At 42.1% G+C, this 24,089-nt stretch overlaps 1 protein-coding gene across 1 annotated transcript in view; it reads left to right on the forward strand.

The window, feature by feature from the left end:
- Positions 1-2,509: 2,509 nt before the first annotated feature.
- Positions 2,510-24,089, forward strand: part of LOC134567970 (flavin-containing monooxygenase 5-like) — an 82,675-nt gene continuing 61,095 nt past the window's right edge. The window contains exon 1 of the mRNA XM_063426158.1: positions 2,510-2,629. The gene's annotated coding sequence lies outside the window, so the exon portion shown is untranslated. The remainder of the gene's footprint in view (positions 2,630-24,089) is intronic.

Below are 24,089 nucleotides of genomic sequence, written 5' to 3' on the forward strand. Positions count from 1 at the left end.
ATTGCCATATGAAAAAATCAAAACATAGGTGCGCTGTGCCTTTAAGACAAAAATGTATTTAAAGTGCAACAAGTGCTGTATTGTGCAAAATGTGCTTTATATAAAGTGCATAAATACCCTTAACACTTATATGGTGCTCTCAAATGCAATTGTGATATAATACACAAGACACTCACTTTTAAAGTCATATGTAGATCCTCTCCATATAACATAAAAGGAGGGGAAAAAAACAATAATAGTGTAATTCCATAACACAGAAAGTAAAATGTAAATGTGTAAAGTGTTCACTCACAATAGTAGAGCAAAGAAGAATGCTCTAACTAAGATAGCTCCTAAATCCCTCCAGGGATACAAACGGCAAAGACAGAAACAATCCACTTTGGGATTTATTGCACAGATTAAATAGCAGCTTATTCCAATGTATCAGTTCAGATTTCTCACAGTGAAGGGCCGGTGTTCTATCAAATTCCCCTACCTCGTGAAAATTCCCTACCCTCGTCACTTCCGGGGAGGGGAATCAGCTGGATCCTGTGCTGCACATGTGTGCTAGCACTCCTGCTACCCCTCCACAGCCAGGTCCTGGAAGGTAAGTAAAACTAGTTTTACACTTTCATTATAGCTAGTGCATTCACTAAGCTTAGGCACACGGGACATTTAGGGTTAAGTGAGGGTTCAAATTAGGGTTGCTGTGGAGGAGTAGCAGGAGTGCTAGCACGCATGTGCAGCACAGGATCCAGCTGATTCCCCTCCCCGGAAGTGACGAGGGTAGGGGATTTTCACAGGTAGGGAATTTTGATAGAACACCTGCTTCTTCCACCGCGAGCTGCCAAAACACTGCAATCAGAGACTTCCGGGGGGCGGAGTATTCAGTCTGCAAGCTTCCCAATGTGCGTCCGTACGTGGTCAGCGTGATGACGCATTTCGCCATGTGCACGGCTTCTTCAGTTCTGCCCAGAAGTCTATCATTATGGGCGTGTATTGCATCCTTTCGTTGAAATAGTCATGTAGTTTGACAAATCGTCCATATGAAAAAATTACTTTATAGTTTTATTCAATATATAAAACATCTAAAAATCTTCTTTATTTGAATACAAAATTTAACCTTTAAAAACCAAATAGCATATAATAGTACATTTATATCTATAGATATAATTTCTTATGATTATATCTTAAAGAAACAGCAATATAAAAAAAAATCAACAATATACATTCTACATAAAAATAACATAAATATCATTAGAATTAAATATGTATATGTACCTGAGTTTCTGTATATATACAGATTATGGAAAACCTGCTCAAATAGGAAATAAGAAGAAAAAATGGACATATACATAAGGATATCTCTTTTTTTCAGAAATACTTCAGTGTCTATAATTTATCCAAAGAATACATTTAAAAATTACATATAAATATATATATACACTAGTATATATAAAAAATGTATAAAAATTTATTAAAATCAGCTGTCATAATTAGAGCAGACTTTTCTGCTCTACTATTGTGAGTGAACACTTTACACATTTACATTTTACTTTCTGTGTTATAGAATTACACTATTATTGTTTTTTCCCCCTCCTTTTTTGTTATATAGAGAGGATCTACATATGAATTTAAAAGTGAGTGTATTATATCACAATTGCATATGAGTGCACCCTATAAGTGTTAAGGGTATATATGCACTTTAAATAAAGCACATTTTGCACAATACAGCACTTGTTGCACTTTGCAAAATTTTGTCTCGAAGGCACAGTATTATTGTATTGTATGTGTGTTTTTATGAGCTATAACACTGTTTATGGTGCTGCTTCTTTTAAAAGATTGGTTTGCACTTTAATCTAAAAGACAAATAACATTAGCGCCTATATTTTCACTTGTCAATTTTTTTTCCCAAATTGCCATATGGCCTAAACTCAAACGGCCCCCAATTGTTTTTTTTCAGGAGACATGATTTAGCGGAAATTATTTTTTCTGCCATGCATAAATCTTTTAAGACGTGTTTCTTTCTTCCTAAATGTTAAATTGGAGCCTAGTAGGCAGAGTAGTCAGAGTTAAAATGTTGAACCATGGAATCCATGTCCTTAAAGAACTATATTTTGTTAGAATCTATCTGGGTATAAATTTCACAGCACTGCGGAATATAGAGGCACTTTCTAAATGCCAGTATTAATTATAGTAATATAAGTAATATAAATCATGACCAATGGAAAACCAATCAACGTTTTAATTGATTGTCCTACTTGATGTTATAAGTTTTTAAGACTTCTATCTGATGCTATTTTGTCATGACTGGTTGTTGTTTGCTTTTATAGGATTAAATTACATGGGGTATCCATGTTCTTGGGTTTTCTGCAATGCAAGAATTAAATAGGTCCCTGTAATGAGGTACCTGTGACAGAAATGGGTGCAAACCTTGATTTGATGTGACAATGAATAGACCTGATCACTGTGTTTAAAGGTCATTGAGATAAGTTGCTGCAACTACAGATATAATAGTTAACAAGGAACTGGCAGCTGTTTTGTTAGACTTTATACAGGGGACACAGAACATACAGGTTATATTACTCAGTATAACATCCTACTCAAAAAAACAACAACTTTCACACCGAAGAACAAACAGAAATACAAGGTAAGTAATTTACAATTTCTATGAATATATCTTATTTCTAGTATATGAATCAAGGCAAGTGATCTTATTGTTAGAAACCCCGACTGGCTTTGATGTTCTTCCTGTGAAGTTTAAGAGTGTCTCTCCTGTGTGTGCAGGAAGCTATTTACAGAGAATAATAATGGCTTTCAAATTGCTGATGTAAGAAAGTTTGTAAAATGTAGTGAGCATTGATGGAAAACTGATTCTGCTTTAAACTGACAGCATTGTAATGTTTTAATGCATAGTCCACTGTTACAAGTGGATATCTTATTTATAGATACACTACATCAAGCATGTCAAACTCAAAGGCTAGCACATGTCAAACAAACAAGGTTTAAGATTATGTGGGCTGAAAAAACAAACCAAACCTTAAATTTTCATAGAAACGTAGGTTTATTTTGAAAAGTACAGTATAAAAAACAACAACCAGCACCGTCCTATTCTATCCCCAGCACCCTCCTCTATAAAACCCCAGTGCTTCCCTCTATACTAAATCCCAGTCCCCCCCTCTATACTAAATTCCTGTCCCCCCTCTATACTAAATCCCAGCCACCCCCCTCTACTTAGTACCAACACCCCCCTCTACTCAACCACAGCCCTTGTTAAAAAAAAAAAAAAAAAAAAAAACAATATTAGCCAACAAGCAGACTCCACTCACATTGCCTTTGCCAATATGCGACTCTGAAGTCCAGCCTCTGGTATAGCCCCAATGGGGGCATCGCCACTCTGTGCCAAAGCAGATCCTCTTGCTACTCCTTGAAACCCTGTGAAGGTGGAGCAGGTTGACGTCACGTCTGAATGTGACGTGGCGTTGCATGCCTCTGTGCACCTCCAGGTCCTCCACAGTCCAGCCGCGGCCATCACAAAACACTGACCAACACATGCACTGACATACACACACACTGACAGACAGACAGACACACACACAGACAGACATACAGACAGACACAGACACACTCACTGACAGACACACTCTCTGAGAGAATACACACACACACTCACATTTATACATTCTTGCACACATTCACAAATCATTTTATTTCTTGCTCCCTACCTTTGGGAGCTAATGTGGGGCATTTCCCTGGGGTCCAGTGGGGATCTTCTCTCTGGACGTCTCCTTTCCTGCTCCTCACTGCTCCCTCACGTGCGCAGTTTAGTGATGCTGGGCTGGAATGAAGCCAGTATAGACAGCACGCTCGAGGGAGCAGTGAGGAGCAGGAAAACAGACTGAGCTCCCTCGCTGCTGCCAGCATCCTCTTCCCCCGGACAGGTACATTTTAGCAGAGTAGGCACTTGCAATGTGGGGAGAGCAGGTGCCTACTCTGCCTTAACAGTAAGCATATTAAACCCGCAGTTGTCTGCCAGCTTCTGTGTCAGGCTCACAGTGGATACTGTGCCCACTTGCCCAGTGCCACCACTCATATCTGGTGTCACAATAGCTTAAGCTTGCATTTAAAAACAAAACATTTTTTTTCACTGTTATAGATTGAATATCAGTTAGTTGTCTGCAAGCGTCTGTGTGTCAGGCCAACAGCGAGTACTCTGCCAACCTCTGCCAGTGCACATTGCCACTCATATCTGGTGTCACAATAGCATGCATTTAAAACCAAAAAACTGTTTTCACTGTTATAGATTAAATAGCAGTTAGTTGTCTTCAAGCGGGTGTGTCAGGCCTACAGCGTGTACTCTGCCAACCTCTGCCACTGCACAGTGCCACTCATATCTGGTCTCACAGTAGCTTGCACGCATAGTACCACTAATCCCAAAAAAAAATGACAGGCAGAGGCAGACCACCCCGCAGGGGCCATCGTGGTTGTGGTGCTGTGATTCCCTTTTGCCCTAGAATAATGCCCAGTTTTCAGAGGCCACGTACCCTGAACTTGAAAAGTTCTGAGGACATAGTTGACTGGCTAGCACAGGACACCCAATCTTCTACAGCTTACGCACGGACAGCTTCGGGCACCTCTCAAGATACCACTCACCCGCCTGCCGTCACCACCAACACTAGCACCAGCTTCACTTGGTATGTCAGAGGAGTTATTTACTCATCCGTTTGAAGAAATGAGTGATGCACAACCATTATTGCCAGAGGATGTAGATAACAGGGATATGTCTCAGGCAGGCAGCATTACACACATGGATGTACGGTGTGATGATGATGATGTTGTACCCGCTGCTGCTTCCTTTGCTGAGTTGTCAGATACAAGTGAAGCGGTTGATGATGACGCTGCGTCCATGGATGTCACGTGGGTGCCCGCTCGGCAAGAGGAAGAACAGGGCGAAAGTTCAGATGGGGAGACAGAGAGGAGGAGGAGGAGACGAGTTGGAAGCAGGGTGAGGTCGTCGCAAGGAGCTAGTGGCACTGTCAGACAGCATGCATCGGCACCCGGGGTCAGCCCGACAGCACGCCAATCAACGCATGCTGTGTCCACCACCAGAATGCCGTCATTGCAGAGCTCAGCAGTGTGGAATTTTTATTGTGTGTCTGCCTCTGACAACAGCGATGCCATTTGCAACCTGTGGCAAAAGAAACTGAGTCGTGGGAAGTCCAACACCTACCTAGGTACAACTGCTTTGCGTAGGCATATGATCGCACATCACAAACGCCTATGGGATCAACACATGAGTACAAGCAGCACACAAACTTAAAGCCGCCATCCTCCTCCTGGTCCAGCATCTTCAGCCACGTCAACCACTGCTGTCCTCCTTGCCCCCTCTCAACCATCCGCCACTCCGTCTCTCGCCTTGAGCAGTTCCTGCATATCTGCCTACAGTCAGGTGTCTGTCAAGGACATGTTTGAGCATAAGAAGCCAATGTCACAAAGTCACCCCCTTGCCCAGCGTCTGACAGCTGGCTTGTCTGAACTCTTAGCCCGCCAGCTTTTACCATACAAGCTGGTGGAGTCTGAGGCGTTCCAAAAATTTGTAGCTATTGGGACACCGCAGTGGAAGGTACCCGGCCGAAATTTCTTTGCACAAAAGGCAATCCCCAACCGGTACTCGATTGTGCAAAAGGAAGTAATGGCATGTCTGGCACACAGTGTTGGGGCAAGGGTCCATCTGACCACTGATACCTGGTCTGCAAAGCATGGTCAGGGCAGGTATATCACCTACACTGCGCATTGGGTAAACCTGCTGACGGCTGCCATGCATGGAATGCGTGGCTCTGCAGAGGAGTTGGTGACACCGCCATGACATGCAGGCAGGCCTGCTGCCACCTCCTCTACTCCTCCTACTCCATCCTCTTCCATAACCTCCTCGGCTGAGTCCTCTTCTGCTGCTGCGTCTTGCTCCACATCAACGGCAACCCCCCCAGCTACCCAGATACTATTCTACATCCCGGATATGGCAGTGTCACGACGTCTTGGGTTTGACTTGCTTGAAAGCAGAGAGTCACACCGGACAAGCACTGCTGTCCGCCCTGAGCGCACAGGTGGAAAAGTGGCTGACTCCGCAGCAAGTGGATATCGGCAAAGTGGTTTGTGACAACGAAACAAATTTATTGGCGGCATTGAAGTTGGGCAAGTGGACACATGTGCCGTGCATGGCTCATGTGTGTAATCTGATCGTACAACGCTTTGTGCATAAGTACACAGGCTTACAGGACGTCCTGAAGCAGGCCAGGAACGTGTGTGGCCATTTCAGGCGTTCCTACACGGCTATGGCGCGCTTTGCAGAAATCCAGCGGCAAAACAACATGCCAGTGAGGTGCTTGATTTGCAACAGCCCGACACGTTGGAATTAAACACTGCTAATGTTCAACCGTCTGCTCCAACAAGAAAAAGCCGTTAATGAATATTTGTATGACCGGGGTGCTAGGACAGCCTCTGGGGAGCTGGGAATTTTTTTGCCACGTTACTGGACGCTCATGCGCAATGCCTGTAGGCTCATGCATCCTTTTGAGGAGGTGACAAACCTAGTCAGTCGCACCGAAGGCACCATCAGCGACATCATACCATTTGTTTTCTTCCTGGAGCGTGCCTTGCGAAGAGTGCTGGATCAGGCTGTAGATGAGCGTGAAGACGAAGAGGAAGAGTTGTGGTCACCATCACCACCAGAAACAGCCTTATCAGCATCGCTTGCTGGACCTGCGGCAACGCTGGAAGAGGATTGTGAGGAAGAGGAGTCAGAGGAGGAATGTGGCTTTGAGGAGGAGGAGGAAGACCAACCACAACAGGCATACCAGGGTGCTCGTTGTCACCTATCTGGTACCTGTGGTGTTGTACGTGGCTGGGGGGGAAGAACATACCTTCATTGAGATCACTGAGGAGGAGGAACGGGAAATGAGTAGCTCGGCATCCAACCTTGTGCGAATGGGGTCTTTCATGCTGTCGTGCCTGTTGAGGGACCCTCGTATAAAAAGGCTGAAGGAGAACGACCTGTACAGGGTGTCCACGCTACTAGACCCCCGGTATAAGCAGAAAGTGGCGGAAATGTTACCGATTTACAACGTCGGAAAGGATGCAGCATTTGCAAAATAAATTAAAAAGTAAGCTTTACACAGCGTATAAGGGTGATGTCACAGCACAACAGGAATCTAACAGGGGAAGAGGTGAAAGTCATCCTCCTCCTCCCACGACCACGCCGACAAGGACAGGACGCTTTAAAGATGTGTTGTTGATGGAGGACATGCGGAGATTTTTAAGTCCTACGCATCGCCACAGTCCTTCGGGATCCACCCTCAGAGAATGACTCGACCAACAGGTAGCAGACTACCTCGCCTTAACTGCAGATATCGACACTCTGAGGAGCGATGAACCCCTTGACTACTGGGTGTGCAGGCTTGACCTGTGGCCTGAGCTATCCCAATTTGCGATAGAACTTCTGGCCTGCCCCGCTTCAAGTGTCCTGTCAGAAAGGACCTTCAGTGCAGCAGGAGGTATTGTCACTGAGAAGAGAAGTCGCCTAGGTAAAAAAAGTCTAGATTACCTCACCTTTATTAAGATGAATGAGGGATGGATCCCGAAGGGACTGACAGTGGGTGATACATTCGACTAAAAAAGGCCTGATGAGATGAGCTGCCCTGGGCTAAAAATGGTCCACACGCTGCTATATTTCAGCTCTGAATGCCGGTTGACTTGCGTGACTTATCCGCCACCAACTACGGTTCAAGCCGCAATGTTTTAGGGCACTTTCTGCCTGGGAAACAAACATCAATTTTTATGGCCGCTGTTACAGCAGCGGCTGCAACAATACCTTATTTTTCAGGCATGTGTACATGCCTAATTTTTCGGCCCTCTGGTGCTGCACTGTGGCTTCAAAAACCAAACTAAAAAAAAGGCACATAACAGGGATTAAACTGATGTGTCAGTGTGTATCATGGTCTCTGAGGACAGGTGTCAATCCATATCTGCCAAGTGACCCTATGTAGGGGGGACAGTCTCTATTCTGCTCTGTGTCAGTGTGTATCATGGTATCTGAGGACAGGTGTCAATCCATACCTGCCAAGTGACCCTATGTAGGGGAACAGTCTCTATTCTGCTCTGTGTCAGTGTGTATCATGGTCTCTGAGGACAGGTGTCAATCAATATCTGCCAAGTGACCCTATGTAGGGGAACAGTCTCTATTCTGCTCTGTGTCAGTGTGTATCATGGTCTCTGAGGACAGGTGTCAATCAATATCTGCCAAGTGATCCTATGTAGGGGAATAGTCTCTATTCTGCTCTGTGTCAGTGTGTATCATGGTCTCTGAGGACAGGTGTCAATCCATATCTGCCAAGGGACCCTGTGTAGGGGGAACAGTCTCTATTCTGCTCTGTGTCTGTGTGTATCAGGGGCTCTGAGGACAGGGGTCAATCCATATCTGCCAAGTGACCCTATGTAGAGGGAACAGTCTCTATTCTGCTCTGTGTCAGTGTGTATTATGGTCTCTGAGGACAGGTGTCAATCCATACCTGCCAAGTGACCCTATGTAGGGTGAACAGTCCCTAGTCTGCTCTGTGTCAGTGTGTATCAGGGTCTCTGAGGACAGGTGTCAATCCATATGTCAAGGTGTCAATATGTCATATGTCAGGTGTCAATCCATATCCATTGTGATTTAGGAATGTTAGGTGATTTATGCCCTTTATGGATTAAAACCAGACTCTGCATCAACTGTGTAATTTTCCATGGGAGTTTTGCCATGGATCCCCCTCCGGCATGCCACAGTCCAGGTGTTAGTCCCCTTGAAACAACTTTTCCATCACTTTTGTGGCCAGAAAGAGTTAAAATTCGCCTGCCCATTGAAGTCAACGGCGGTTCGCCCGGTTCGCGAACGTTTGCGTAAGTTCCCGTTCGCCGTTCGCGAACCGAAAATTTCGTGTTCGCGACATCACTATAGTGAATATTGAGAAAGTTGAAATATGGTAAAACCTGCAGAAGACTTGCAGCTTTGTTCCTGGTAAAATCGAGAATCTCTTAGATTTCTAAATAATTGTGAAGCACTTTATAGTGCGCTTGTGTTATATATGATATATATAAATAGGGTTATTCACTAAAATTAGAACTGCCAGAAATTCAAAGTGAATTTCAAAATTTAGACCAGAAAATCTGAACAAACAAAATAAACAAACCATCTTGAAGTCACTTTAAATTCCAGAGAATTCTCACTTTTGTGAATAACCCTGAAATGTTCAACATAAGGACTAAATGCTAATGAAGAACAAAGAAAGAAAGTATTCTAAAACTTGGCAGCACTTGCAGAATTTAATTGCACCATCAACAATTGCTGACCATGTACCTTTTTTGGTAACAAAGCAGTCGAAAGAGCATGTAGTAGATGTACAAAGTATCCTTTTATCCCCCAGGACAGAGAATAATTGTGAGAATACAATATGTTTACAGTTAAAGCATGAAGCAGAAAGTTTAAACATGGTACAACGTGTATGAAACTTGTTAAACAAACAAACACATCCAACACTTTAAACAAATAAATAGTGTGATGGAAAAAACACTTATCTTAATAGATAGTGATAGTAGCTTTCTCCACGAATATCGTAGACCATGTTCCCTTCTAAATGGTACAAAAGCAGCAAGTGTATTGGAGAATATGGCTGTAGATCTACAAATAAGATAAGGAAACACAAAGGAACAAATATAGTGTTACACTGTATTGCATGAATTGATAGCGCAAAAACAAATCGCACTTACAGGATTATGTAGAATAAGGAGCCTCCCCCGATGTTTGTGGGGGGCTAATCCAGAACGCCTCTTCCTGTAGCAGTGACGCTACAAGTATGGAAAACCGGACTCATGTATCAGGTAAAAAAAGGCTGCTGTTTATTGTATAAAGTGTATATAAAAACACTAGAATAAAATATGCTAAAAGCAAAACAAAATCAGTTGCTAGGTTTATGAAACTTGTAGTTTTGTCGCTGGGTAAAAAAAATCTGTCAGGTTTCGAAATAGATTGTGGAACAGTTCATAGTGTTATTCTGTTACATCTGATAAACATAGAACTTCAACCTACAGGCTAGATAATAATGAAGATCAATAAAAGTAGTCTTAGACTTAGCAACTATTCTTGAGTTGAACTTTTCTGTACTTTATAACAATGTTCATTGTTAAACACTTCAAAGCAGAACTCAAGAATTTTAATATAGCAACAGATCACAGACTAGATTCAGAGCCTAGTATAGCCAATAATCCAGCCAGAAATGCATCCATCCAGAAAAGGATTCTGTCTAGATCAGGGACTCCAAATGTTATAGACTACAACTCCCCTAATGCTTTACTACCAATATGACTGTAAGAGCACATCTGGAGATGTAATCCACAACATCCTAAGTGCTGAAGGTTACCTACCCCTGGTCTATATCTGACCCATTTTAACTATTGACTAAAAAAAATGAAACCATTACCTCTAATTAAAATGGCAATTGATTTATGAAAAGCAAAAATAGAATCAGACTGTGGTGTAAAAATTAAGAAGGTTTATTATATATTGAGATTCTCCAGTCACATATCGAGTATCAGCCACTGAGATGTCTAACATATAACAAATCATTAGGTAAGGACATACGTAGGGCAAATAGCAATCTATGTGCGGTGCTGGAAAAAAAAAAATTAAAATATATTTAAGGGGGAAAGAGGGATCAGGGGGCTAAACTGTGTTTTTAACACTATAGGGTTGAGTAATACACAGTTGTGTTCCTGAGCCTATAGTGTTCCTTTAATCAGATTTCTGTTAATCTACTTTCAAACTCAATCAATCTGTCATGTAAATCCTGGACAGATCAATTTGTTTTGGTCTAGATTAAGAATTAGATTAGTTTGTGGGGACTGAGAAGTATTTGTGCGCAAGTCTAGTAAGCACTAAAATGTCCATAAAAGTTGTAGTGTATGTTACGAATATTTCAGATTAAAACAATAATACCAGTGCTTTTTTTTGTCAATTTTCTTTTCTTTTTTTTAAATTCAGCTTGCCAAATGTCCAGGAAGAGTCAATAAATTTTTTCTCTGTAAGCAATTAAGTGCCAATGTTTTAGTAGCATAACTAACTGAAATGTCAGTGGATTTTGTAATTTCATATTTTTATGTCCATAATTTCATTTTATGGTTTTTCATTCTATGATAAAAAAAAGTTTCACTGAAGTAACTGTAGGTTGGTATAGACACTAACAAGATTGTGATTTGGTTTATAAGAGGTTAAAGCAGTGGTTGCCAAACCAGTCCAGAATTTAGGGAGTACCCAGTTATGTCTAAGGTGTTTTTAGAAAAAAGTATAAACAAATAAACACCTTAGACACAACTGGGCAATCCGTAAATCCTAAACTGGTAGGAGCGCATGAAGATTGGCTTGAGAACCACTGGGTTAACCCCTTAAGGACGGTGGGCGTTCTATGCTGTCCTTAAGGGGCTGACTCTAAACACCAGTGGACGGCATAGAACGTCCTCGCTGTTCTTGCCGCCCACGTTGCCGCCACCATTTGCTCATTGCAGATTGCGGTCTGGGGATCTGCCTGGCAATCCAGGCAGTCCCCCTGTGGCAAATGACCGCGATCTGCAACATCTGATCACAGTGACAGCCAGTCACTGCAATCACTGTGATAAAGTGTCAGCCGATAATTTTAAATCACTGGCTGACACATTGTCTCTGCCCCTCTCCTCACCTCACTTCGATCTGAGAGCGAAGCAGAGAGATCGTTGCTGATCCTGTGGCACTATAGCTTCCCCCCCACCCCTGTCAAGTGCCACGCCCCTCCACCCCCCCCTCATGGTGCAGGGGTTAAAAACCCCTTCTGCCGCTAACCTGGGACCAGCGCTGATGTCTTTTACCACCTTCACCCTTTTTACCCTTTGTGTCAGTTGCAGCAACCCCAATCTCCCTTAACCCCTTCCCTGCTGCCATGATCACTGTACTGTACAGTATATCTACTGTACAGTACTGTATCAGTTACCACTGTGATCAGAGGGCTCTCTGATCAGGCTGACCTTTTTTAGGGTTATTTTTATAAAAAAAAAAAAAAAAAACCCTTTCGGTACTGATCACAGCTGCCTAAACTGTGATCAGTACATTTATTTTATTTTTTTGTGGGTTTTTGAGCATGGGTAGTAGATGTTAGGCAGGTAGATAATAGGTAATTACCCCATAGTTTTTTTTATTAGTTAATTGATTTGTCCCCCTAGAATGGCACGTCGCTACTCAGCAGAGGAGATGTATGCCATTCTGGCAGGCAGTGATAGTGATACTCTTCAAGACAGTGACACTATCACTGCCTCTGACATTGAGCCTCTGAGTGAGACCTCAAGTGATGGTGCCCCACCACCACCCACAAGAGGACGCTTAGAATTCCCAGACGGAGACTGGGTGCCCCAAACATGATGGCCCCAGAAATACCGGCGTTCACTGTTACACCTGGCATCACTGTAACAGTGTACGACTGCAAGCCAATTTGTTTTTTTTTAGCTCTTTATGTCGGACGACGTATTTGAGCTCATGGTTCAGCAAACAAATTTGTTTGCCATGCAGTATCTCTCTGCACATCCGGGGTCCCATTATAGTCGCAGGAATATGTGGAGATCCACGGATGTTGCAGAGATGAAGCGGTTTGGGGCTTTAACCCTAGTGATGGGTATAGTTAAAATGCCCAGTATCAGTTTCTGCTGGAGCAAGCAACGCATCCTGGCTACCCCTCTTTTCCCTGAGGTTATGCAGAGGGATCGCTACCTGCTGCGATTCCTTCATTTTAATGATAACTCACTGTGTCCCCCTAAAAACGACCCACTGTTTGACAGGCTCTATAAAATTCAGCCCTTTACCAAACTCCTGTCAGACACATTTTCTGCAAATTATGTCCCTGAAAAAAATATTTCAATTGAAATATAGAATACTCTGGGCTGCCTACTTTTGAACAGGATATGCCATAATGGTGGAAATGTTATTACCCAGGCTGCCACAATCTCTCAAAGGCAAGATAGGCCAATAAAATCACTTTGCTAAATTTCCAACTTTGCAATGGACATCTAATATTTTTGTCCCCGTGACTTCCCCTCAAAACAGAAAATCTGGTACATTTATACTGTTATATTCAGGAGACAATGTTAAATATAAGTAGTGAGGCTTTGTTGCAATAACTCATATCAGGAATATGAAATGTCCTGTGAAAAGTGAGCTCATGCGTGTGAAAAGGACAAATAAAACTATAACCGCTATGTGGGCCCTTTCATTTCTGATAAAGTGGTTAGACCAAACATCTCAAATTATGCCATTTGGAATACTCTGTGTTGCCTACTTTGGAAAATTGTGTGCCATAATGGTGGAAATGTTATTACCCAGGCTGCCATGCTCTCTCAAAGGCGAGATAGGCCCATAAAAACACCTTGCAAAATTTCAATGTGTTAGAACATAAATGGACAAACTATATATTTGACCCTGTAACTTTCCAAAACCCCATAAAACCTACACATTGGGGGGTACCGTCGTGCTCGTGAGACATTACTGAACAAAACAGGGTGTTTCAGAGCAGTAAAATATATAATGATATTATCAGTGAAAATACAGTTTTTATGTGAAAAATGCAAAAAAAAAAAAATCTGAACCCTAACTTTGGCTAGGGTTTGTGCTCAAGTGGCTACAACAAAAGTCTGGACATACCCCATTTTAAATACCCTGGGATGTCTACTTTTTCAAATGGTATGCCATGGTGGGGATAATTTTCATTTCTGGGCTGCCGTACGGTCTCAAAGCAACCTAGACACAGCAAACTAATCTGACAACATTTTTATTTTAAATTTCCAAAACCCCATAAAACCTGTACATGGAGGTTACTGTTTTACTCGTGAGACATTTCTGAATACAAATATGTATGTTTTATTGCAGGAAAACTGAACAGTATTCTGACATTAACAGTTAAATTGACATGCCGAAATTGAAAAATAACATTTCTTAATTTTTAAAGTTTTTTTTAGATTTTATTCATATAAAATGGAGTTCTGTATATGAATGTTTGATATGAAATAAAAGTTCTGTTTCTCCTGAACAAAATGGTATATAATAAATGTGGGTGAACTTGGTAAGAAAGAGGTAAATTATTGTTGAAAAGACATATAGTCAAATTCTGGTTTGTTTACATTTTGTTTTGATCACAACTTGTAAGGGGTTAAAATAATACTACAAAGGGTTATAAATAAACAGAAACATTTAATCTCCTTTAGATAATGAGTAAAAATGTTATTTGTAAACTTTATATTAGAATATGTAAACATAAACCCTATATTGATCTATTACTTTGCACCCAAAACAGCACATCTTCCTGCATCGCAGGTAACATGTTTCTTGATATGACAGAGTAGCGACACTGACACATGCCTGCCACCATGCCTAGTACACAATCGAAGGCACACGCTCACATACACGAGTCAAACCCGAGGAGCTCATATGTAAACCTGTGACCGTATTAATTGTTTAAAAAGTAAGCATTATACTGTACAGACAGGGAACCGTCACATATTGGGATATCATTGATGTTTCTATGTTTTAAAACCTAATCTTATAAGCAACAGTCCACCTGTATGATACTGCTGGAAGGGATAGTGCTAGACACCAATATAAGACATGTTATATTCAGATTAGCCCATGCAAGGGTCATACCCGCCTACAACCTGTGAATATCTTCAACGCTGCTTTTGTTATATTTTGGTATATTTTGATAAAAATACGTGCAAGCTCCAACAATCACCCTAACGTTCAGCCTGAGAAAACTCGTGATAAGCATACTCAACCAGCATGTGTTTTTTAAATAGTGTTTTCTTAATTATTATTTTGCATAGTATTAAAGTTTATAGACACATATGACAACATATTAATTATTATTACTAGATCTATGTATAATCATGCCCCATAGTGCTTTAGTACTCCCTCTGATTGGAACATGCAGATCAAATTCATTATGACCCTTGCTCCAGCCCAAAATAAATTGGTTATAATGGGGGTCAGAGCCTACCTTTTTGCAACTCTGAAACTGGGGTATGCTCTGCATGCTGATAAGAGCTGCTAAACATTCTCAGAATTGATAGACTGACGGAAATCTTGTTCTTATGACGCTCCAATGACACTGCCTGAGGTGGCAGTACAACCAGTACATATAGACCCCAGACCAGGGCCGGTGCAAGGATTCTAGCCGCCCTAGGCAACAATCCATTTTGCCACCCCCTTATGAATGCAACTACATTCCCTCAGAAGTTTATTCACTAAACTCTAAATTGCAATGAAGAGACATTTAGGGAAAAAGGCACACTGAGTAGACATTAACGGGAAAATATAGTGCCAGGAAAACAAACTTCCCACCCCTGTCAAGTGCCACACCCCCCCACACCCCCTCATGGTGCAGGGGTTAAAAACCCCTTATGCCACTAACCTGGGACCAGCGCTGATGTCTTTTACCACCTTCACTTTAAGGATTTCTTTTGGGGCTTTGCGTGATGCTGTACATCCCCATAAATAGCCACTAGAGGTGAAGTTAAAGGGAAACTCCAGTGCCAGGAAAACGATCCGTTTTCCTGGCACTGGAGGGTCCCTCTCCCTCCCACCCACCAATCCCCAGTTACTGAAGGGGTGAAAACCCCTTCAGTCACTTTGCCTGTGGCAGCGGCGATGTCCCTCGCCGCTGTCTCCTCCTCCGCGCCGCTCCTCCTACTGACTCCATCGGCCGGCGGGCGAGACTGATCCCGCCCACCGGCCGAGGAGACCTAATGCGCATGCGTGGCAATTCCACGCATGCGCATTAGGTCTCCCCATAGGAAAGCATTGAAAACTAATTTCAATGCTTTCCTATGGGGATTTGAGCGACGCTGGAGGTCCTCACACAGCGTGAGGACGTCCAGCGACGCTCTAGCACAGGTTTCCTCTGCTATGGACTAGGAAGAGACCTCTAGTGGCTGTCTAGTAGAAAGCAGTTTTTAAAAACAGGGTTAGGAGTAGTGGGAGTTGCCACCCAGACCACTCCAATGAGCAGAAGTGGTCTGGGTGCCTGGAGTGTCCCTTTAACCCTGAATTGTAATTATTACAGTTTCTAAAAAAAACTTCAATAATTACCTTTGCATGGTAAGGGCCCTGGGACAATTCATCCAGATCACTTTTATCAGCTGAAGTGGTCTGGGTGCTTATGGTGTCCCTTTAAGTGAAAGCAGACACACAGTGAGAAAGAGCGGAAACAGCCTGGGGAAACATTTAGGGAAAAGTGAGAGACAGACACAGTGAGAGACAGAATAACAATTCCAACAACAATAACAAATCCAGAAAAACACATGTCAAAAAAGTTATACATTTTATTGCATGTCAATGAGTAAAATAAGTATTTAATCCCTTCAACTACTTGGTGGCAAAACCCTTGTTGGAAATCAGAGGTCAGATGTTTCTTGTAGTTGGCCACCAGGTTTGCACACATCTCAGGAGGGATTTTGTCCCACTCCTCTTTGCAGATCCTCTCCAAGTCATTAAGGTTTCATGGCTGATGTTTGGCAACTCGAACCTTCAGCTCCCTCCACAGATTTTCTATGGGATTAAGGTCTGGAGACTGCTGGAGACTGGTCTTCTTGAGGTACTACATTGTTGCCTTGGCTGTGTGTTTTGGGACATCGTCATGCTGGATTACCCATCCATGACCCATTGTCAATGCCTTGGCTGAGGGAAGGAGGTTCTCACCTAAGATTTGACGGTACATAGCCACGTCCATCATTCCTTTTATATGGTGCAGTTGTCCTGTCCCCTCAGTAGAAAAACACCCCCAAAGCATAATGTTCCCACCTCAATTTTTGATGGTGGGGATGGTGTTCTTGGGGTCCTAGGCAGCATTCCTCCTCCTCCAAACACGGCGAGTTAATTTGATGCCAAGAGCTCGATTTTGGTCTCATCTGACCACAACACTTTAAACCCAGTTTTCCTCTGAATCATTCAGATGTTCATTGGCAAACTTTATATGGGCCTGTACATGTGCTATCTTGAGCAGGGGAACCTTGCGGGCGCTGCAGGATTTCATTCCTTCACGGCCAATTGTTTGTTACCAATTGTTTTCTTGGTGGCTATGGTCCCAGCTGCCTGGAGATCATTACCAAGATCCTCCCATGTAGTTCTGGGCTGATTCCTCACCGTTCTCATGATCATTGAAACTCCATAAGGTGAGCTCTTGCATGGAGCAACAGACCGAGGGAGACTGACAGTTATTTTGTGTTTCTTCCATTTGCAAAGAATCGCACCAACTGTTGTCACCTTCTCACCAAGCTGCTTGGTGATGGTCTTTTAGCCTATTCCAGCCTTGTGTAGGTTTACAATCTTGTCCCTGACATCCTTGGACAGCTCTTTGGTCTTGGCCATAGTGGAGAGTTTGGAATCTGATTGATTGCTTATTTAGACAGCTGTCTTTTATACAGGTAACGAGATGAGATTAGAAGCACTCCCTTTAAGAGAGTGCTCCTAATCTTAGCTCGTTACCTGTATAAAAGACTCCTGGGAGCCAGAAATTTTGCTGATTGATAAGTGATCAAATACTTATTTCACTTATTGACATGCAAATCAATTTATATTTAACTTTTTTTGACACAAGTTATTCTGGATTTTTTGTTTTGTTTGTTATTCTGTCTCTCACTGTTAAAATACACATACCATTAAATTATACACTGATAATTTCTTTTGTCAGCGGGCAGACGTTCAAAATCAGCAGGGGATCAAATACTTTTCCCCCCTCACTGTATATATAGTATGATTGTTGATTCTCTTTGCACAGAATTTGTATCATGTTTTGATACTGTAAATACAATTTTTTCCATTTGACTAAAAGACCTGGAGTGCTCCCTTTTTTGATTATTTGCTATATTTGGACGCGGGATTGCACCTAGGCATTTGTTCTATTTGAATTTGAATATAGGAGGAGTGCCTTGTTTACCTATTTTTGTATATTTGACTAAGTGCTAGCGTGGCACTTACAAGAGCACCCCCAAGATTTAGAAAATTGCTTAACCTTTCAAGAGTGATCTATATCACTATCAGGATCCATTCAGTATGGAGGATTTTTTGGATCAAGCTGGAGCATTGGCAGAAACAGCTGAAACTCTATCTATTACGGAAGCACAAGCCCAACTAGTATTATGGCCACGGAGCTCTAAAGATCTTCCTCATATACACACGGCAAAAGATTTATACAACGATTTATCCAGATTAAAAAAGAGAGAAGTGGATTTAGACCTCCACGGCGTTTTCCTGTCTGACTATTACAGATCCAAACGGATCCCGAGGGGTTTCCGGATAAAGAATGCTCCAACAATAGGGAGACAAAACCCTATGTTTTGTAAAAAGTGGATGAATATCTCCAATAAATGCTCCCTCGATTGGATGGTGATAGTCATTGAAGAAGTCGGGATAGAACTACTTCAAGTGAAGAAATCGATACAGGAATTTGAACTGACCCATGTCACCACATTGCAAGCCACGCCATCCACTGATTTCATGCTGAAACTACAGGATGACATTCAGAAATACCAAAACGAACTTATTCGTTTTAAAAAGGTGAAAGTTGAGAAAGTGAACCACGACTACAAATACCATCAGGTTTACCGTTGGCTAAGTGGGACAGATTCCAATATACGGAATCCTCCGCCGAGATTTAGAACACGCATAAGAAAACCTGCGTTACAAACAGTAGATGTGAGCTCGGGAGAATCGGCTTCTGATGGAGAAAGGGCTACTGACCCTCAAACAATAAAACAGATTCCTTTTTTAAAGGATGGAGGTCATCCGAGCGATCCACCACGGTTAACCTATACCAACGAGCAAAACCGAAGGGAAGAAAGAGGCGGCCTAGACGTGGACAAAAGGGTTACAAGAAATATAGGAGCTATGGGAAAACCTCCCAGACTACGGAAATAACATCTATTTTCAATTTGTCCAATAAGGTCCTGGACCAGAACCATATATCCTTGCTTCAGAAAGGACTCACATTTATACCTGTGGCAAAACCCAAACAGTTTGACATGGCGATTGATCTGTATAAACTACAGAGGACTCTATATAGCCATGACATAATAAAAAAAGATGAGAGTTCTACTACAACACACATCTTTCCTAACCGGTATAAAAAGGATATCTATACACCAAACCATTCAATTAGGACTTTTATGCAAAAAGAGGAAGCTGAGTGGAGTGCACTAAAACAGTACATCCATAATCAGCTTCTAAACCCTAGATGGATTTGCTCCGTCAGTGTGTGGCAAAACAATGCTGTGAAAGGGAGCGTAGAACGAGCTATTTACAAAAAAATAAATCTTTATTGATCCCTCTTAAGGGAATAGAAATAGAGTAAAAAAATAAACAAGTGTATAGGCAATGCCGAGATAGACGGATTGAGGGAGTAATGTAGTTAGAACCTACTGAAACATACTCGCAATATAGATAGTGTATAACAATACATTTGTAGCTGTTCTAAACCTGTTAGACGGCTAATGGATGGATACAGTATCTATGAGTCATGCACAGTGTTACGTATATATACTCCTAAGTATCATACAGAGTATAGGGGATATTTGACAGCGTTTAGCGATAGTGAATTGAGGAGACCGTTAAAGAATCTAGGGGGAGCACTGTCATTCAAACTAACACACTTGTCAGGTGATAGCGGTGTCCCTAGTGTAGGTACAACTAGTGGTTTTAGAATCCAAGCTTGGTATTGAGGTATAAGGGGAAAAGTCGAGAGTGGACGGCAAATAGCAAGATTGGTGCCTATACACCTCTTAACACCCTTAGAAATACCAGCCTGATGTCCAGGTTGGAGTGGTATACACACTCCGTAGTTCACACTGGACCTTTTAAACCTAGTTGACAGTAACTCCTAAAAATCCACTAAGCATAACCAAAATTGAAAAACCATAACGGGAGTATACTTATGTTGAATTCCCACGTGGTAAACACATCTATCGGTGGGAACGAGAGCTAGAGACTTGTCTGTAGCCAGAGGTGTGTAGGGAACGGTATAATGGGGATATTAGTAAAGTAGCCCCTCCAGTCCCAGTACCCAGAAAATAAGCGTGTAGATCAAGCCCTAGAAAGTTCCCCGCATAACAAAACCCCCAAATCTAATGGTCACAACTAATCTCAGCATCGCTCAGGTAGGCTATACTATAGTCCTAAATAGGACCGAGTGGCCTGTAACACTTAAATAAAATGTCGTACTGGTCCTCTGTAGGACAGTCTGAATTAGCTTAAATCGATAGCACTCAGAGGTATAGCAATGGTCCTCAGTAGGACAGTATCATTACGATTAGAATCGCTACCGCTCAATACTTAAATAGAATAGCGTAGGGGTCTTCAGTAGGACAGTTTAAATTAAGTTTAAGTCGATAGCGCTCAGAGGTATAGTAGTGGTCCTCAGTAGGACAGTCTAAATTCAATTAGAATCGGTAAACGCTCAACGCGCGTTTCGGCGCTAGCATGCGCCTTTGTCAAGAGCTAACCGGTTATGGGGTTGGCGCCTTATTTTAAACCCTGTTAAGGCCAGCCCATCCCGGGGGGGGGGGGGGGGGGGGCGTAAAGATCCAAAATTGGACCGCCCACAAAAATAGGAGGGGCCGGGACCTTGAGTGGCAGCCAACTCGTAGGCTTGAGGGATTTAACCCTTACCAAGCGTGCGGATGGTATGTCGTTCATGAAAGCAAAACTGTCTAAACAAAGAATGTTGTTGTAAGAAGAGCATATGAATATGACTCCAAAGTAAGATGGTAGTTGCTATGCAGGCTATTTATTTAGGAGCTAATGGGATTATTAAGCTCAGATAAGCAATAAGGCATAGACTTATATTTTTATTATTATTATATATATCTCTCACATGGCTACTTTTGAGCCATACAGCAACAAAAAAGAGTGGTATTAAATTGTAGTAACTGTAATTTAGATGAATGGTGCAAATGAAAATCCTTCATTGAGTCCTCTGGGTTGTAGGGTCTTGAGCCTATATATCCAGAAACTTTCTCGTTGTCTTAGGAATTTATCGTAGTCTCCCCTTCTCTTCTCCCGTTTCACTAGCTCTAGCCCACAAAAGCGTAATCCATGGGATTTTCCAGAGTGATGTTCTCTGATGTGACGGGCAATGGGGGTTTCGATACTCAGTTTGGGAGATCGAACGTGTTCTTTAATTCTTTCTTTGAACGGGCGGAAAGTTTTGCCCACGTATTTGTAGTCACACTCACAGGTGAGAAGGTATACCAGGCCTGCAGTGTTACAATTAAAGAATGAGGTGATGTTGAATGTTTGTTTGTTTTCACTGTCAGATATTCTTTTTGAGTTACGTCTAATATATTTACAGGCGACACATGGCCCACATGGGAACGTCCCAACAACAGGTGTATTCAGCCAAGTTCGGATCTGAGGCCGCTGGGGTTGATAGTGGCTTGGTACTAGGAGGTCTCTTAGGTTTTTGCCTCTCCTTGCTGTCATATCAATCCTTGGGCCTAGAATCTTTTTTAGATGTATATCGCCTAGTAGTAGGGGCCAGAATTTCTGGATGCCTGATTTAACTTTGTTCCAACCGGCATCATGCGTGGTGGTGCGTTGGTGGGTGTGATTGGTAGCTTCTCAGCTAGTAATGTTTCCCTCTCTGAATCCACTGCTCTTTTGTAAGCTTTTTTAAGGCACCGGTTGGGGTAGCCTTTATCCTTGAAATGTTTTCGCAGAATGTCTGCTTGGATTTTAAATTCCTGTAATGTACTGCAGTTTCTGCAGACTTTTATGCAGGTTATTAAACATGAAATGGACCCTACTATCACGACTCCACCTCATTACAGAGATAACCTCACGCAAGGGGAACATGCAGCCCTAAAAGATCTAATACAGGACCCCACAATTATTATTCGGCCCGCCGATAAAGGCGGCGCAATAGTCATACAAACTTATGATGACTACAGGGGCGAAATACTTCGACAATTACAGGATACTACCACCTACTCAAGACCTTCGATCCAGTAGCCAAATTTCAAATAAGGATTGAAAAACTTATAAGTGAAGGTTTATTACATCGCTACCTGGATGAAAGAACTGCCAAATTTTTGTTTGTAAAATACCCGAAACACCCGGTTATGTGCACACTACCGAAGATTCATAAGGACTTGGCACAACCACCAGGCCGTCCAATTGTTTCCGCTAAAGGCGGACTAATTGAGCCTATTGCTCAATTTATTGATCATCACATTAATAATAGTGTGCAAAAACTTCCAACGTGTCTGAAAGACACACAACATTTCATTAACCAGGTAGAACAGATGGACTTGACAAACAAAAAGATCATCTTGGCCACAATGGACGTCCAAAGTCTGTACACTATAATACCGAAAAAAGAAGGAATGGAGGCTATATCGGAGATTTTAGCCAATGATGACAGCGGACCTCCCATTCTCTATCTCATGGAGTGGCTGGATATTGCATTATCATGTAATTACTTTAAATTTGAAGACAAGTTTTACCTTCAAATATCCGGGACCGCCATGGGTGCGGCCATGGCACCAGCCTATGCCAACGGCTTTATGTACTGGTTCGAAAGGAAATACATTTTACAGCAATATCAATCTCATATATTAAAATATGTTAGATTTGTAGATGATATCTTTGTAATTTGGCAAGGCACTACAACAACCCTGCAGGAGATGGTTCAACAGATCAACGCTTTACCTACTCCAGTAACGCTTTCGTTAAATTGGAGTGAACACAGTATCGAATTCCTGGACGTAAGGATATACATGATTGAGAACAGATTAGGATTTACATTATTTCGAAAACCGACGGATCGAAATACACTGTTGTCTGCCACTAGTTTCCACCCACAGCATGTTAAGGATTCGCTACCAATTTCCCAATTTCTCCGCGTGATGAGGTATAACAGCAATCTAGAATACTGTGAACAGCAACTCCAAGAGGTTTGGGATCGCTTTCTAAGTAGGGGGCTTCCATCCACGGACTCTGGAGGCCGCTAAGGAGAAAGCTTGGAAGAAATAACCAGACAGACCCTAGTAGGAAGAAAAACAATATCTTTCTCCCCATTACATTCAACACTGCCACTCCGTATTTGAAGAAATGTATCCAGAAACATTGGAATATGTTCCAAGTGGACCAAAGTCTGTCTGATAAATTCAAAAACAAACCGATTTTCAGTTATAGGAGAAATCGGAATTTGAGAGATCTATTGGTGAAGAACGATCCCCGAATATGCTACGCCAGGACGCCTAAAATTCAAAAGAAAGGCTGCTATAGATGCAGTGGCTGTGTTACGTGCAGCCATATGCTGACGGGTACCACTTTTGCTCATCCTCATAGTGGGAAACGGATTCCTATCAAACACTACATCTCATGTATGACCACACATGTGGTGTACATGATCACCTGCCCATGTGGCTTGTCTTACGTGGGGAAAACCGATATGACACTGAGAGTCCGGATCAGAGGACACCGCTCTGGAATCACTACAGCCTTCAGAGACCAGAGAACAGATAAACCGGTTGCTAAGCATTTTCTATCAGCATCACATCACCTACCCACCCTCAAGTTCATAGCAATTGATCATGTCCCAGCACCACCTAGAGGAGGCGATAGATCCAAATTACTACTTCAGCGAGAGGCTTATTGGATCTACCATCTAAAAACCGTAACACCTAAAGGACTCAATGAACATTTGGTTCTTTCTATGTTTCTTTGACCTTTTTTTTTATTTTTGTGGATGTCTTCCAGTGATCCACTCTTGCATTGATTTTGTATGATTCAGTACAGTTACTATGTAGGGTCAGTCGCCTTAGGTGGTATATGGAGAGAGATTTGGAAAAGAAGTGGCTTAGTGGATATTTAAGTTGAACAACTTTTCCGCATTCAATTTATATGATGAGTATTGCCAATGCTTCCTCTTGTATTTAATTAGAATTGATAAGATTGTCGCAAACCAGAGACAGATAATTTATGTATACAGGTTTGAAACTAGTGTTCTAAAATTTAATTT

The sequence above is a fragment of the Pelobates fuscus genome, chromosome 7, assembly GCF_036172605.1.
Source record: "Pelobates fuscus isolate aPelFus1 chromosome 7, aPelFus1.pri, whole genome shotgun sequence".
NCBI classification, from domain to species: domain Eukaryota; kingdom Metazoa; phylum Chordata; class Amphibia; order Anura; family Pelobatidae; genus Pelobates; species Pelobates fuscus.